Source organism: Macrobrachium nipponense, chromosome 46 (genome assembly GCF_015104395.2).
Source record: "Macrobrachium nipponense isolate FS-2020 chromosome 46, ASM1510439v2, whole genome shotgun sequence".
Taxonomy (NCBI): Eukaryota; Metazoa; Arthropoda; class Malacostraca; order Decapoda; family Palaemonidae; genus Macrobrachium; species Macrobrachium nipponense.
Window position 1 is genome coordinate 12259354 of NC_061106.1, and position 16184 is coordinate 12275537.

At 35.0% G+C, this 16184-nt stretch overlaps 1 long non-coding RNA gene across 2 annotated transcripts; it reads right to left on the reverse strand.

Annotated features, from left to right (window-relative positions):
• Positions 1-2309: 2309 nt before the first annotated feature.
• LOC135214562 (uncharacterized) lies at positions 2310-4530 on the reverse strand. 2 transcript variants are annotated; one of them, XR_010314404.1, is made up of 4 exons: positions 4400-4530; positions 3989-4107; positions 3241-3512; positions 2310-2697 (listed from the first exon to the last, which is right to left on the reverse strand). It is a non-coding gene; the product is annotated as an uncharacterized LOC135214562 (long non-coding RNA). The 2 variants fall into 2 exon arrangements; XR_010314403.1 differs by having other exon boundaries at positions 2310-3512.
• Positions 4531-16184: the final 11654 nt, after the last annotated feature.

Sequence of the window (16184 nt, forward strand, 5' to 3'; positions counted from 1 at the left end):
ACGAGAGGGCAAGGACAGCCGATCACTCATAGGTCAAACCCAGGCTGTACGTGATGGCTGCTTCACCTATGGCAAGACTAGCAAATTGTCCTCGTGGCCGCAACACTGTTTTCGTGTTCCGCGTTTTTGTAGTATGCAACAAAGAAAAGAAACTTACGCGTTGTATGCTAAATATTACCAGGTAAGTGGCTTATAAGGCGATACACAAGAACCAAACGATTTAGACAAAAGGGACAAAGGTGACCTTTATAGGGGTAATACTCGAATGACGAGTATGAAAAAGAGAGATATGCAAATATTTTTTTATATCAAGGCCTTTCTAACTTTTCAGTCCAAGACTAAACAATGGCCGAATTTTCCTGACAGATAAACTATCTCACTGACTACCTGCAACGATCTTTCTTAACAACTTACCTATTCTACTGACCTTACACACACACACACACACACTTATAATATATAATTTCATTTGTGTTGCAATGTGCATTTATAAGAGTACCATATCTGTCTGTTTGTATGTATACAGCATATGTATTTATGCATATTCTCTTCCCTGATGTCGAAGTATGCATAATACCAATAATGATGATTATAATGTTAAGACTGAGAATGTGAATATTAATGTGATTATTATAATTCCGAATAATTATTACATTATCAATACTACATAGCCGTGTGCATAGAAAAAACGAGGTATGTTATAAAATGCATTTTTATTGATTTTTCTAAATACCGGTCTTGATCCACACAGGCCTTATGACCGTTTAGTAAATTTCGTGGGCATCTGAACGATACTTTACCTATCATTAAAACTCCAGGGTAAGCTTTCACGGTGTGCGTTAATGTATGTAAGTCTTTGTGCACATTTCAAGTTAAAGGAAACGTGAATTGCGCCATGGAACTGTATTATGCCATTAATATTCTCATTTGATGCCAATTCCCTTATTGTACCTTACTTAGGTGTCCGAGTGTGTGAAACAAAATAAGAATTCCACACACTGTTAATACCACTACTACCAACATCTGAGTCTTCATTCATAAGTGTATGGGCTGGCGTCTAGTAAGTACGCCATACTACAGTGTCAATGCGTTGGAAGGCCTTCAGTAATGACGTTTATTAGCCTCTATCTACGAGCCTGCTAGATTTAGTAAAATTTCCCTTAAAATCTTTGATTTACTCCAAACGCCTAATTATCTACATTGGACATCACTGCATATTTGTGCCAATAATTTTGTGGCTTCAAATAATCTATATCCCAAATGCGATCCATATCCGATGCTTTGGTAAGATTTTATCAACGAAAATCAATTAGACACGGCCCTGAAATGCACAGGAATTATGTATTGCTCATTCACGTCATCAATTTTGTGCAGAGCGATATATAGCCTAGACTGCATCCTTTATCTAATAATGCCAACTTACATTCCAGGCCCAGACATTTCTTTCTATTGGTATAATTCTTTATTTTTTTCTATTATAACTCTTTATAAGTACTACCCTCTGGACTCCTGTAACCTGTTTGGATCATCTATATTGCGCGGTAGATATTATTGGGTTTTCAGTAAAAAGTAATGTCTCATTTAAACGGGCATAAAACTCCAAGCACAGCAGCGTATTAAGCATTTCAACACATTTTTCCCAGCTTTACTCGATATTTTTTAAACTTAAATACAAAGTGGTGTATGCCATCTAAACCTCTCGTTTGTTAGGGTACTAGCTCATCCCAAAAATTACGTAAATCGCCAGTTACCTTGGAAGCACAGCTTATCTTTTCTAAATATCCTAAGTACAGCGTTTCACAGACTTTCCCCTCAATAATCAGTGTTAAGTTGGCATGCCCGTTAATTGCTGCAGCCCTGGATTGTGATTAGGCAATTTAAAACCAGCGTTAGCTTTGAATGCATTAGTTTTTGCCAATAAAAAAAAACCAACCTTACACTTTCGACCTTTATCCGAAATTAAATTTTAAGCGCAAATATACATTTACACAATTATAATTATTCATCTAACCTCGGGTCACTTACCACCAAACATCCAATCAAAGCAAACCCTGTCATCAAAGTTATTCCTTATATTAATGCTGTATTGTACGAGGGGCTACCTAGTAGGTTACCAATCCCATGTTTTTTGTTTTTTTACCAACGCATATTTAAGATATTGTCAGTTTCACACAAACGCCCAACTTCCGAGACTTAAGCCATACCAAACATTATCACCATAGGTGGGAGAACTGTACAGAACCAAACTTTTAACCTCTCTGCCATCAGAACACTGAAGGCTGCAGGATGAAATATAAAATATAACAGTCAATTTTCGTTATATTCGTTAACAATTTTACATACAGTACTAATTCAAATTAGAACTTAAGACAAACCTCTTAAAAATCTTACATCCTTGAATCTTAACAACAACTCTTAACAGCTTATGTACCATTTTTCTGACAATCAAGGTAAATTTTATGTGGTTACAAACATTGGTAATTGCAGGATGGTGCACACACTAGAACCTCTATTACGAATCTACAGTTACAGAATGATTTATTCTCAAAACCTGTTTTATCACACTTCAAAACTCAAATTGGGAAAGCCTCACTTTTGTAACCGATAGAAAAAGGACTACAGTATTTCACGAACTATTCACACAATCTCCAAATCCTTGATTCCGCCGTTCTAAACCCTTCGGAGCAAGAAGGTCACCTGTAAATCATGAAAAGCAACAGGAAAAACTTTGGATAAAACTAATATAAAAGCAAACCTTAATACAAAGTAGAAAAAAATAAATGTTAACGTACACTGTTGCTCATTACGCAAGTTTTCCTTTGTGCATAATATTTTCGAATTAAAAAAAGCATAGAACATCAAACCTCCAAAATACTAACATTTACAAAATGTCTAAAAAGTTATACCATGATTAAGATTTTAATAGAGTTCATAATCCAAAACTAAAAATGGAAAGGGAGCTTTGAAAAACCAGAAATAATCATTCAACAGTTTTTCTATAAAGATCAAACTGACCTCAACTGAAAACTTAGTTACGTGTGAAAAACTTACCAAAGTTATATATTCCAAAAAATAGCCTTTGAAATCACAGTATTAGGGCGAGATGTAACTAAAACCAGAGTGGATTAAACTAATGAATTCAATACCATAAAAACACCTAACAAATGACTATCTAATGCACGTTAGCTGTTAAGAGAACTCACAGACCAGTTTTATACAAACCATCAGATTTATACAAACCATTGCATATTTACATAAGGTGTGACGTTAATCTGCTGAAATTACTAGAATATTTTGAAAAAATACTAGTAATAGTAAAGTTAAAACTCGCGGTAATCTGCAACGTTAAAAATTGCAAACTCCAAGGGCTCGCACAGTAGGCCACCCGATCAGGGGCACCGCCCCCGATGGGGTGGAGGAAAAGGAAAAAATGAGATATTGAAGTTCTGAAGAATCTCGGGATAGCAGCAGTTTTTTCAACCAGTCTTGAAAATTCATCTTTGCATCATTCCCTGGAAAGTTTATAGAGCATTAGAAAGTTAGATATACTAAATTCAAAAAATATCGAATGCCATTTAAGTAGTTTAGACAAAATTTTTTAAAGTAAATTTTCTTCAAGTTCATATATTTACTCCAATAGTTTTTATGTTATTGTCCTTGTGAGGAAAAGGCTTTTCATAATTAAACATCCATTTAATTCAGGTAAAGTCTTGCTAAAACGGGGGGTGATTAACTATACACACAATAACAATAGGGAAACTTAGTTTTAATGTATTTTTGTTACTGTAATAAACCACATTTCAACCCGCAGGTCCTCGGCAAAATCTGATAAAGGGAAAATATCTACTGAAATAAAAATATAAATCCTAGATTTTTATCACAATGTATTAAGAGATCTACGTACAGATAAAGGCAAAACTTTTTCGCAGATAACACAAGCTTATGCATAAAAAAAAGCTCACCGCCAATATACGAATAGATACTCAACTTGAATCAATCCGTAGGGACCATATGGAGACAGCGAAACGGGAAAAGTACGAGTCGGTGTGGAACAAAAGACCGTAACTGCCTCACCGGCCGTTACTGAAACCAACCCATGGCGTCGAACTTCAAAAGTGAAAAATAAAAACTTTAAAAATACTGGATAAATCCTGCAAACTTACCCAAAAAATTTAAGCAGTACTTCGCTACAAAAAGAAGATCAAAATATGTAGTCAATAGTCCAAATAACAGATTCAAACAATTCTGAATGGAAAGTTCTCAAATATGTACAGCCGCCTTGAAAACACACGAAGTTGGCATTAAATAAAATAGAAAAAGCTCAACACCTTAAAAGGGTACTCGGCTACAATGTTAACTCGAAATACAGTCAAGTGAAATATTACATCTCAATTTTTACCAAAACTACGGTGAAGCAGATGAAGTTGAACTGAAATGGATAACCGCCGAACCACCAATCTTACTGATACTTCTATCAGCCAACCGTCAAAAAGAAATAAGTCGTTACAAGACCGAAAAGCAGCTTTCGATGACGTCACCAGACAAGTGTGCTGCTCAAAGGACCCTGGAACCGCATACATTCAATAGTCGGTCGACACAAACTCGCGTAAAGGAAACTAGCGTCTTTTTTTGAGTCGTTCCAAAAGTAAATTCGCGTGGCCCGAAGCAGATTTTGTGCGACGAATATCGATGTGTAAGAAACATTGCTTAAACAAAAATCTAACTTACACTATACAAATTATTTTGGGGATTTCCATTATGGTCCATTAATGTTAATCATAAAAAAAAAATTCTTAAATCTGGATTTCAAGGAAGCGATTCCAAAACGATTTCTGAGTGAAACTTCTGTCGGGATCGAAAGAAATATTTTTATCCGGTATCTTCGCAAATCGACTTTTCATAATTGTAGCAGTATTAAGTGTACAGTCATTCCTTATAAACCTGAAAACTTATGTCAAACAAATCCTTTTTAATTTCTCTCTCTCTCTCTCTCTCAGAAGCCAACTGGTTTTCCTCTCTCCATCAACGATTTAAATTGAGGAAAACAGATCCAGTAGCCTTGGTGAGAAAGAGGGAAAAGATAAACAAGCTAAGGTAAGGCTTCCTAAGCATTTTTATTCTCATATCTATTTCTCATATTTCCTTAACTTCACATTACTCAAACACTATCGTCAACAACAAAATCTTTACGATCAATTTCTTAACGATATTAGAATATGGAGACTATACTGTATGCCCAAGAATAATGCTTGCTTCCCACTCCTCCTTGTGCCCGTTTGACCCAGTTCCTGGTTGGACGAGTGGGTTATTTGCGTGCTCGCATACCAATTCGGTAGTCCTGAGTTCGATTCATTCCCTGCTCTGCCGACGTGGAATCAGAGGAATTTGTTTCTGATGATTAGAAATTAATTTCTTGATATAATGTGGTTCGGATCCCACAGTAAGCTGTAGGTCCTGTTGCTAGGTAACCAATTGGTTCCTAGCCACGTAAAAATATCTAATCCTTTGGGCCAGCCCTAGGAAAGCTGTTAATCAGCTCAGTGGTCTGGTTAAACTAAGATATACTTAACTTTTTTTCCCGTATGTCCTTACGGTGCGACATCTGTTGGGTCTTCCATTAGTTGCTTGTTCAACTGCTTCGGTATTTCATAGTTGGTGAATTCGTAACTCTCTGGATGGCCAAGGAAACTAACTTTTGTGCACGATAGTACAATGTTCAAAGAGCCGATTTGCTTACACTCCTGTTTCAGGGGCTCGGCGCAATCGGAATTTCCAACCTGTAACTAGGTTTTAAAGGAAGAAAAAACCCACTGTGGAGTATCACTCTCGGAGTTATCAAATAAGCAAACAATAATACAGAATTACAGTTAATTGGGCGAACCTATTGCGGTATACCTAAAACTGGCCGTAACTTAACATTACAAACTAGTTATTGGCATTAAACTTAATTGGAGTTTTTACATTTAATGGAACATTACTCTGTTAGATATTTTTTTCTTTTTTATTGAGCAATATTACGATCTCGACTCTCGAGATAGACAGGTTCTTAAAAATAATAAGCAATTGGGCTGTAATGACTGACGACAGGTGACAAACAAAGGAGGGAGGAGCATAACAAAGTCAAAAAGTTACCTTAAAATTAATTTATTTACAAAATATACAAAATGTACAAGTGAGTCAAGGTTCTGGGTGGCAAAAACGCAAACACATGAAAAGCAGTGAAATAAAGATTACAATAAATGTAAAAACAGTAGCATAATAATAAATGAGAATAAACACTAAAGCGGCATAATTATACTAAGAGCAAAACGGGAACACTTCCTCAAACAATGAGGACAACAGTCCAATGCCGGACGATCAAGATAGAGCCGATACGACAACCACCTCGTTCTTGGAGACAATATGGACATCCTCTTCGAATGCTGGACGATCAAGACAGAGTTGATACAACAACCATCTCGTCCTCAGATGCAGTATGGAAGCTCCTCAACCACTGGACGAAAACACGTCACTGCTGCTGCCCAGTGAAGTCGCTCTCGACACGTCGTCCTCTTCACGACGAAAACACGCTATTGCTGCTGCCCAGTGAGGTCGTACTCGACACGTAGTCTTCTCGACGACGAAAACACGCCAATGCTGTCCAAAGGCTGTCGACCTCCAACTCGAAGACATACTCCATACGAAGACTTCAATTAAATAACCAGGTATCCAGTACCTGACGCTGCCTCATGCTGGTCCACAGGTAATCATACCTGACTGCCTCTGACTGACTGACTGACTGGTCGTTTTGCCCTCCAGAACCTGACTTGTTGTTCTGTCCTCCAGAACCTGACTGACGAAGTTTGACGCCATCCACCAGACGTCAACTCGCCAGCAATTAAAAAACAAAAACAAAGGAGGCAACAATCCACCAAGGGAACAATTGGTAAACGATTGTTCCTAACAAGCAACATATATGTAAAATGGAAAAATGAGAAAGGTTGTCTGTTATCTAAGGGAAGTTTGCTTTTTATATCTTTGGTTATGGACAATTGCTGGGAAGAACAATATTTCATTGCCTATTTTGGGTAACACCAGTTTGAAAGATATGTAATAATTTTTTCGTAGACCTATAATTATGTATGAAACATCGTAAATGCATGACTTGAAAAGAATATTGCAAACAGAATACTTCAAAATCAATAGAAAATATCCTGCACATCGTATTTCATATTTATCTCATTCATTTAGAAAACTCCAAATCTTATTATAAGCTCTAAGAGTTCGACATGTGATCGCAGCATCACTGTCGCTGTACCGTTGAAAAAAATGTAGACGTTTAAATCTGTCTGATTCGGAACGTCAGAAGAAATTTGCGTTACTTTAGCTAAAATGAATAATGAATTTCCCTCCGGGGCGGATGAATTTTATTGACTGGTAGTAGTGTGGAGCTGAACAAAAAAATGGATTATGGTCAACTGTCAATTCACCGAACGCAATACTGCTCAATTAGTCTGTTAATCCGAGTTCGTTACCAAAATAATTGTCAGCTGACAGTTAGTTACTCGTGCCGATGACCCAACCACACTGTGGCAACTACTCCAGCCTCGCAAGAGGGAAAAAGAACAATTTCAAGGTTTAGATTAATGCAAATTTTCATATCATATTGCTAATAGTTGATTTATTAGTTCACTGTAATTAACTGGTCATGCAATTCTGAAAATAATTTATCAGGGGCTATAAAATGATAAAAATATTATATTCCTCACTCGAGGCTCATAATGATTCATGGTTAAAGTTATCCGAGGGTGAATTCACATTTCTTAGTGATTGATGATTTAACTTATAAGACTTCCATCCTTACATTTTACTGAGGATCAACTTTTTGAAAAATCAGTTTTCACAAGTCTCTGACGTTACTTTTTTTTTTTACTTTGTAGCAGACATATAAATGAATTATTATTATAATTATTATTATTTTATTAAAAATAATGGCAGAATTCACAGAATTGAGTTTATACAATATTCTTTTAATTCTCCTTATGATTTGTCTTTCTGGCACGCTGGTATTATATAGCAGCTGTCCAATATTCATAATACCAGCGTGCCAGAAAGACAAATCATAAGGAGAATTGAATGATTATTGTATAAAATAAATTCTGTGAATTCTGCCATTATTTTTAATAAACTTGTTTGAAAGAAGGTCTGTTTCCAGCATACACAGATATTATTATTATTATTATTATTTTATTATTATTATTATTATTATTATTATTATTATTATTATTATTATTATTATTATTATTATTATTTGACAATGGGAGAGCTTCTTTCGTTGCTTGTACAACAAGTAATGACAATTATTTGTGTCTTGTTTAAGGGGCGCTGCGACGGCCGATTTTCGAGGAATAATCGATTTTTAGTTATTGATGGATTTGAACTCTTTTATATCTAAATAAACATATACTGAAGTATTACTGCAAAAAAAATTTGTAGGTGGGTTATTTTACATATTTCAAATTTGTTCACCGCATCTACCAGCCTGTGAGTGGAACTGACCGAATAATTGTCGCAAATGTCCATGGGACTTTTTTTAGAAGGAAGTGAAATATACTTTCCTATCCTATTAAATACGCATAATCTACGATAAAAACTGGCTCTTTCTCTCACTCTCTCTCTCAAAAAATATCATATATACTCGGTTTTTTTTCCATCTATCCACCCACCTGTGGTGTGTGCGTATGGTAACACTGCGTCCCGGGCTTTAGGTTACATTTAGCTTACATTCAGTAATAATGATAATATACAATTTCGAATATTAACGGTGTAATTCGCATACAGTAAATTATTAAAACACTTTTCAGTTGCAAATGTATACCCAGATATCTTTTTATTTACCTAAGACTTACACATAGTGTAACTATCTAAAGCCCGGGACGCAGTGTTACCATACGCAAACACCACAGGCGGATGGACAGATGGAAAAAAACAGAGTATAGGGATTGGGGCGTCCAATGTATTTCGCCGTGTGTAGTACTGGCCCCTGGGGGTTAATTACAGTCGTCCGAATAAATATTCCTTAAGGTGGATCTAGGGTACTATTCCTCGGCGGGCTAGACTATGGCAGTTGCGATTTTTCTATGCAGTTTTAACTACTGAACAAGAATTTTAAGTAATATTTATTCGGACGACTGTAATTAACCTCCCAGGGGCCAGTACTAAACACGGCGAAATACATAGGATGTCCCAATCCCTAGTGGATGTCGTATCCGTGGTTACGTTCCTTGCAGTCCGTGCGGACTGCTTCTGTAGACATCTCAAATGCAACCTCTCCATCTGGTCTTAGGTCTTCCTCTCCTTCGTGTTCCATCCACCTGCACGTTTTCTTTCCTGATTAGTATTTTTCATAGAAATAATGATAACCATTATTTAAGAACAGCAAAGTGCATATTACTGCAGCGAGTTATCGTCCGACGTATGATTTGTGTAGAAATACCTAGGTGCAGCTTTGTTTATCGTAGCTGTTCAGCATTTGTTTACTTTACTATCCCCGCTGTTTATTTGTTTAGCATTTGCCACTCCAATATCTGAACGGGAAACGTTACAATGGTCGCGTATATTGGTTATGAATAAAACTTTATATTGAGAGCATATAATGTTATAGGTGATGAATAAAACTATATTGTTAGTATGTATTGTTATAGGTTATGAATAAAACTTATTTTGGTAGAAGAGTAAACATTATGGTATAATTGCATGCAATTTAGCAGTAAAAATTATAAGTATCATAACTTTGGATATAGTTTATTTTCAGTATTGAACAGACTTGGGTTTAGAGATGTGCCTGCACAGAATGATTTACTACAAAGTGAAAGAGAGAGAGAAAGCATATATATATATATATATATATATATATATTATATATATATATATATATATATATATATATATATATATATATATATATATATATAAATAGTTTATTTTCAGTATTGAACAGACTTGGGTTAGAGATGTGCCTGCACAGAATGATTTACTACAAAGTGAAAGAGAGAGAAGCAATATATATATATATATATATATATATATATATATATATATATATATATATATATATATATATATATATATATATATATATATATATATATATATATATATATATATATATATATATATATATATATTGCTTTCTCTCTCTTTCACTTTGTAGTAAATCATTCTGTGCAGGCACATCTCTAAACCCAAGTCTGTTCAATACTGAAAATAAACTATATCCAAATTATGATACTTATAATTTTTACTGCTAAATTGCATGCAATTATACCATAATGTTACTCTTCTACCAAAATAAGTTTTATTCATAACCTATAACAATACATACTTAACAATATAGTTTTTATTCATCACCTATTAACATTATATGCTCTCAATATAAAGTTGAGGGCAATAATTCTCCTAGTGATGTAGTTTTGTTTGTTTGTTTGTTTGTATGTATTTTTACGTTGCATGAAACCAGTGGTTATTTCAGCAACCAGCCCTAGTTGTGTACCCCACCCAAAAACCCGGAAAACTGGGCATACTGTTAAGATAGATTTCCAAAGGTAAATTATTGGTTAATTAACAACGACCGACAAAAAACTGATGGCAAATTGTTAATAAGCATCCAAAATACTATAGGAATTGCAATTTACAATTAAATTACTTGCCGCAGCAGTATTACTTGGATTAACTATTATATATAAAATATAAAATATATATATATATATATATATATATATATATATATATATATTATATATATATATATATATATATATATATATACTATATATATTATATATATATATATATATATATATATGTATATATATTATAAAGTTAACCCCAGAATATATATATATATATTATATATATATATATAATATATATATATATATATATATATATATATATATATAATTATATATATATATATATATATTATATATAGTTAATCCAAGTAATACTGTGCGGCAAGTAATTTAATTGGAAATTGCAATTCCTATAGTATTTTGGATGCTTATTAACAATTTGCCATCAGTTTTTGTCGGTCGATTGTAATTAACCAATAATTTACCTTTGAACTCTATCCTACAGTATGCCGGGTTTTGGGTGGGGTACACAACTAGGGCTGTTGCTGAATAACCACTGGTTTCATGCAACGTAAAATACCATACAAACAAACAAACAAACTACATCACTAGGAGAATTATTGTCCTACAACTCTATCCTACGGGAAGGGGGCCCAATGGGAAAGCAGTCATGGGTTGGGTAAACCACTTGGGAGAAGGTTTTGGTATGTTATTGTGTTATTTCCTGTTATTTATGACATTTGGAATTTTTCTACTACTACTTTTACGATGCTGAATGCTACTGCGCATGCGCTATGTTATAGGGGATGGTTTAGACGCCGACTCCTAAGTGAGGGAAATGTTTGTGGGGGGTGGGGGGATTTTTTTGGGGACATGCATTCAGCCAGTCATGTTGCAATGTTAACCCTACATTGCAAATGGACTGAATGAAGAATTTGGCATCATACTCTAAGTTACATATACTCTGTTTCCTCATTTGTGTTATATTTCAGTCTTTTATTTCTATTCCGTTTCTCATAGTATTTGCTTAATATGTGCATTGACGTGTTCTCACTTTATAATATTGCCCTGTGTATCTTGCAATATTACCTTACAATTGAGGGCAGGCTCTGAAAAATTACTTACGAGTGTCCCAGGACTAGAAGATGGTTTTAGGACGTTGCGATACCTTTCTGTCAGTGACATCAAATTGAGGGTTGTTGGGGGGTATTTCATACAGGATTTGTACACAATTCACTCCCTTCTCTTTCCATTATCCCCATCTGTCTATTTTCTTTGCATCATTTTACAAGACATTGCTTTCCCAAAATAATTGGTCATTATTTACTTTTCTTATGATACATTTTCTTTAAGAGGGGTTCCACCTTAAGAGGGTTCCAAGGTGCTTTGCCAGGTAACATGGCCCACTATGTTAGGTTAGGTTAGGTTATGTGGGTTAGGTTAGTATGGTAACCTTTATATTAGGTTTCCTTTAATGGGGGGTCCAAGGTGGCCAGGTAACATGTTGTACTAGGTTAGGTTGGTTAGGTTAGTATGCTAACCTTTATGTTACTCTTTCTCTGAGGGTGCCCTGGTAACATGTTCTACTAGGTTAGGTTAGGTTGGTTAGGTTAGTATGCTATCCTTTACGCTACTCTTTACTAGGTTAGGTTAGTATGTTAATCTTTGTGTTACTCTTCCTCGGCAACCCTCCTCCCACCCCAGGTAGCATGTCCCACTAGGTTAGGCTAGGTTAGGTTGATCAAGTTAGTATGCTAACCTTTTTGTTACACTTCCTTTAAGTGGGGCTTTGCCCCCCGGCCAGGTAACACGTTGTCCTAGGTTAGGTTAGGTTAGTATGGTAAAGTTTAAATTAGGTTTCCTTTTAGGGGATTCCAGGGGGGCCAAGCCCCAGGTTATTATGACAACCTTTATATTAGGTTCCTAAACACACAATGATAATAATAATAACTACCTATTTTTTAATGGTAATGATATTTCACCGTTTATTTCCTTATAGAACATTCGGTTTCTATCCATTTCATAATTTATTCTTAAGCAGTATACGTATCTGTATGCCTGTATATATAATATATATTTGTATGTATTGCTGTAAAATAATATGTAAAGTAGGTGCCCATCCCATGACATATGTCTACACCGGTATTTCCTTTAAAATATGATTTATTAACTTCATAGAAATTCTCACGTCCATTACAAGACCCTGTTCCTGTATCTTTACTCAGTATTGCACTTTTTTTTTTTCAAATACGGCGTCAGCTTCCACACTCGTGTGAAATCATTCCCCTTAGTGACATCATTCACACCCCTCTCCCACCATTCTTCCAACCAATCACAGGCATCATCACCCACGCAGTACACATACCCAAATTGCGTTTTCATATTACTAAACAAGAAGCACTCGAACTGTTAACCCTGTACTCTGCGTTCTTAAAGCATTTTCACCATTAATTGTGATAACAGTTCTGTTAATGTTATTTCCGTATATGGTATTTCAAATTATTTGCATTATGCCGTCATTACGGATTGTTAATTGAAAACATTGGGTGTTTCCATCCCCTTACTGGCCAACAAAGTGAAGACTTGTGAGTTCACTGTTTAAGTACGTTTGTGCTTACAGTCATTGTTCAAACCATATTCTTGGTGATTACTGTGTTTTATAGACTTTTGTCGGTGTGGTGTCGTCGAAGAATTTTGTGTATTAAGTAAATGCCTATTTGGTTTGTGATAAAGTGCTATCTTGGTCCAAAGTTACTTCGAGTTGCTCTTCGCGACCTTAGTGACGTCATTAGTGACGTCATTCTACCACCCCTGTCCAAGTAACAGTGCACCAATCAGAAAGTAGCGTGCACCAATCAGAACTTGTCGTCAAGTGCGCAATCAACCTTGGGGTAATTCTAAGTGAAGTTTTCGTGCCTGCTTTTTGTGATCAACTGTTGTTTACGTCCAACTCTCTCTACCTAACAACAAACCCCACCCCTTTTGCCAACTCGAACCTTGTGCACCCACCGCCCCGAGTGACCCACCTCCCCTCTGCCGCTCCCTTCCATGGAACATATGGCTCCCTGAAGGTGGCGTATCCCTCGACCCTCGGCCTCTACCAGAACGCAAACATGTCCGCTTAGTGTACGTGTGTTCTCCCCCACCCAAAACCCCTAATTCCGAAAATCTCCCTCCATTGTTTGGTAGAGATAGGACGTAAATAACAGTTGACTGCCACAAGATACCTAACTACTGCTTCTTCATCAAAAGCACTAAAACTGTAGGAAAAATCAATTTCCAAGGTAAAAGCAGGTACGCCATCATTACTTAGAAATACCATATATCTATCTATCTATCTATCTATCTAATCTATCTCTATATATATATATATATATATATATATATATATATATATTATATATATATATATATGAGTATGTGTGTGTATGTAAATTTCATCTCTTCATTTTGTATGTAATGAAGCTGGCTTTTCGTTTGTCATTAAAATGTATTTTTTATATAAACTTCTGCAATAGGAGTAACAGGTATATAAGTTGTTTGGTGACAGGAATATTCAGAGGACCTTACCATTTTCACCTCTTTATATGTCATACTTATATGTATATATATACACACATATGTATATATTTACACGTATATATGTGTGTATATATAGTTTATATGGTGTATATATGCATAAATATGTATATGTATATGTATGTGTTTATATGTAAGTATATGTATATATATGTATGTATTTTTGCATATGTACATATATATATATATATATATATATATATATATATATATATATATATATATGTATATATAGGTATGAGAGTATATTTATTTATAAATACATACATATATTTGTGTGCATATTATGTAATTATACATATATAAATATGTATATATAATATATATATATATATATATATATATATATATATATATATATAAAGTACAAAAGGCCCATTAAAACACTTTGGTTTAAAGCTTTAAACCAAAGTGTTTTAAAGGGCCTTTTATACTTGAGACGTATCCTGTTTTAAAAGAAAAATGTATTTACACACATATATATGGATGTATATATATACCTTTAAATCTGCAAGAAACATTTATTGAATATTCTAAACAAAAGAGGAACACGCAGCGAGAAGTACTTTTAAGAACATGAAAAATAGGTTACACGCGCACAAACACATGAAGACAGAAATGGGCATCATAAATAATTCTGTATGAGAGGTCAAAGGTCAGCGATAAACCTGTAAAAATGAAAATGACCGAAACTGAAAGAAACGGCAGTAAAAAGACAATTCTGAGAGAAAACTCAATTGAGGAAAAGGGGGAAAAAAAGTGAACTTCTGATCGACTCACTTTACAGTTTTCCTAAGGAATCCCACGAAAGCGAAAAAATGAAAAGGCCCAGAGAGAACTGAAAGGGGGTAGGGGGAGGAGGAGGAAGAGGAAGGTGGGGGCAAGAGGAGCAAGGGCAGTTCAGGTCAACTCCTGCAGCAGAAGAAGGAATCACCGGTGATCCTGATCTTTATGATCCCTGATTCTTGGGGGAACGGAGAGGATTGGTTTCTGATCTGGAGATCGAGGGAAATTCTTTTTAGGGTCCTTCAGGGTCATTTTTTTCTCTCTTCTGAAATACGAGTTAAGAATTCTGTAGTAATCTTGATTTCCTTAAAATACGAGCTTCTTAACTTATGCACTTGTTTGTGGGTGGTTCTTGATTAATTAAGTCTGATACCGTGGGGTAAAATCCAGTTTCCATACAATGATATGAATGCAACATGAAAATCCATAGACCTATATACCTAATGATTTCAGTTGGCAGTGCATTTTACTTTTCTGGTAATAAATAGTTTCCATCAATAGTTTCCGCTTGAATATCAACGATAGATCATTAGCAGTCAAACAGTTATATATTTGTAAATGACAAAACTCCTGACATTCCAATTAGTTGTATGGATGACATTCTTAACATGCAGCTCTCTATTTGGCAAGCGAAAGATGGATAAGATGAAATTATGTCTTTTTTTCACTTATGGTTTTCAGGTATTTCCAGCCATGTGAATCGGATAATGAATCGTCTTGTGTGACAGGAACTTGGAATACTGGATCCTAGACGGAGCATCTCTTTCTCTTTCTCTCTCCCTTTTCCAGAGCCTTTTCCAGGGAGGCTATTCAAACTGGATCATTCAAAATATTTCTTTGGAAGGTTATCACCGACCTCGAAGTACATTGGCCAAGCCAATATGATTTTGGTAAGTTACATCAACTTGAGCTTTCGTATTATCATAAAAGTCGTAACCTAATGTCCATTTCCTGCATATACGTTCCTCCTTTGGTTTCAAAGGATTTTGTATTATTTCATTGCTCGGTGTAACGAAGACCTTCAAAGGAACCGCTTTATTTCGGTCAGAGCAGTTTGTAGATTGAGTTGGAAGTATCTCCTAGATTTTTCCCTGGGATATATCGGATTGAGAAAATTCAGCTTTGTATGCATGTGTGTATATATAGATATATATATATATATATATATATATATATATATATATATATATATACATACATATATAT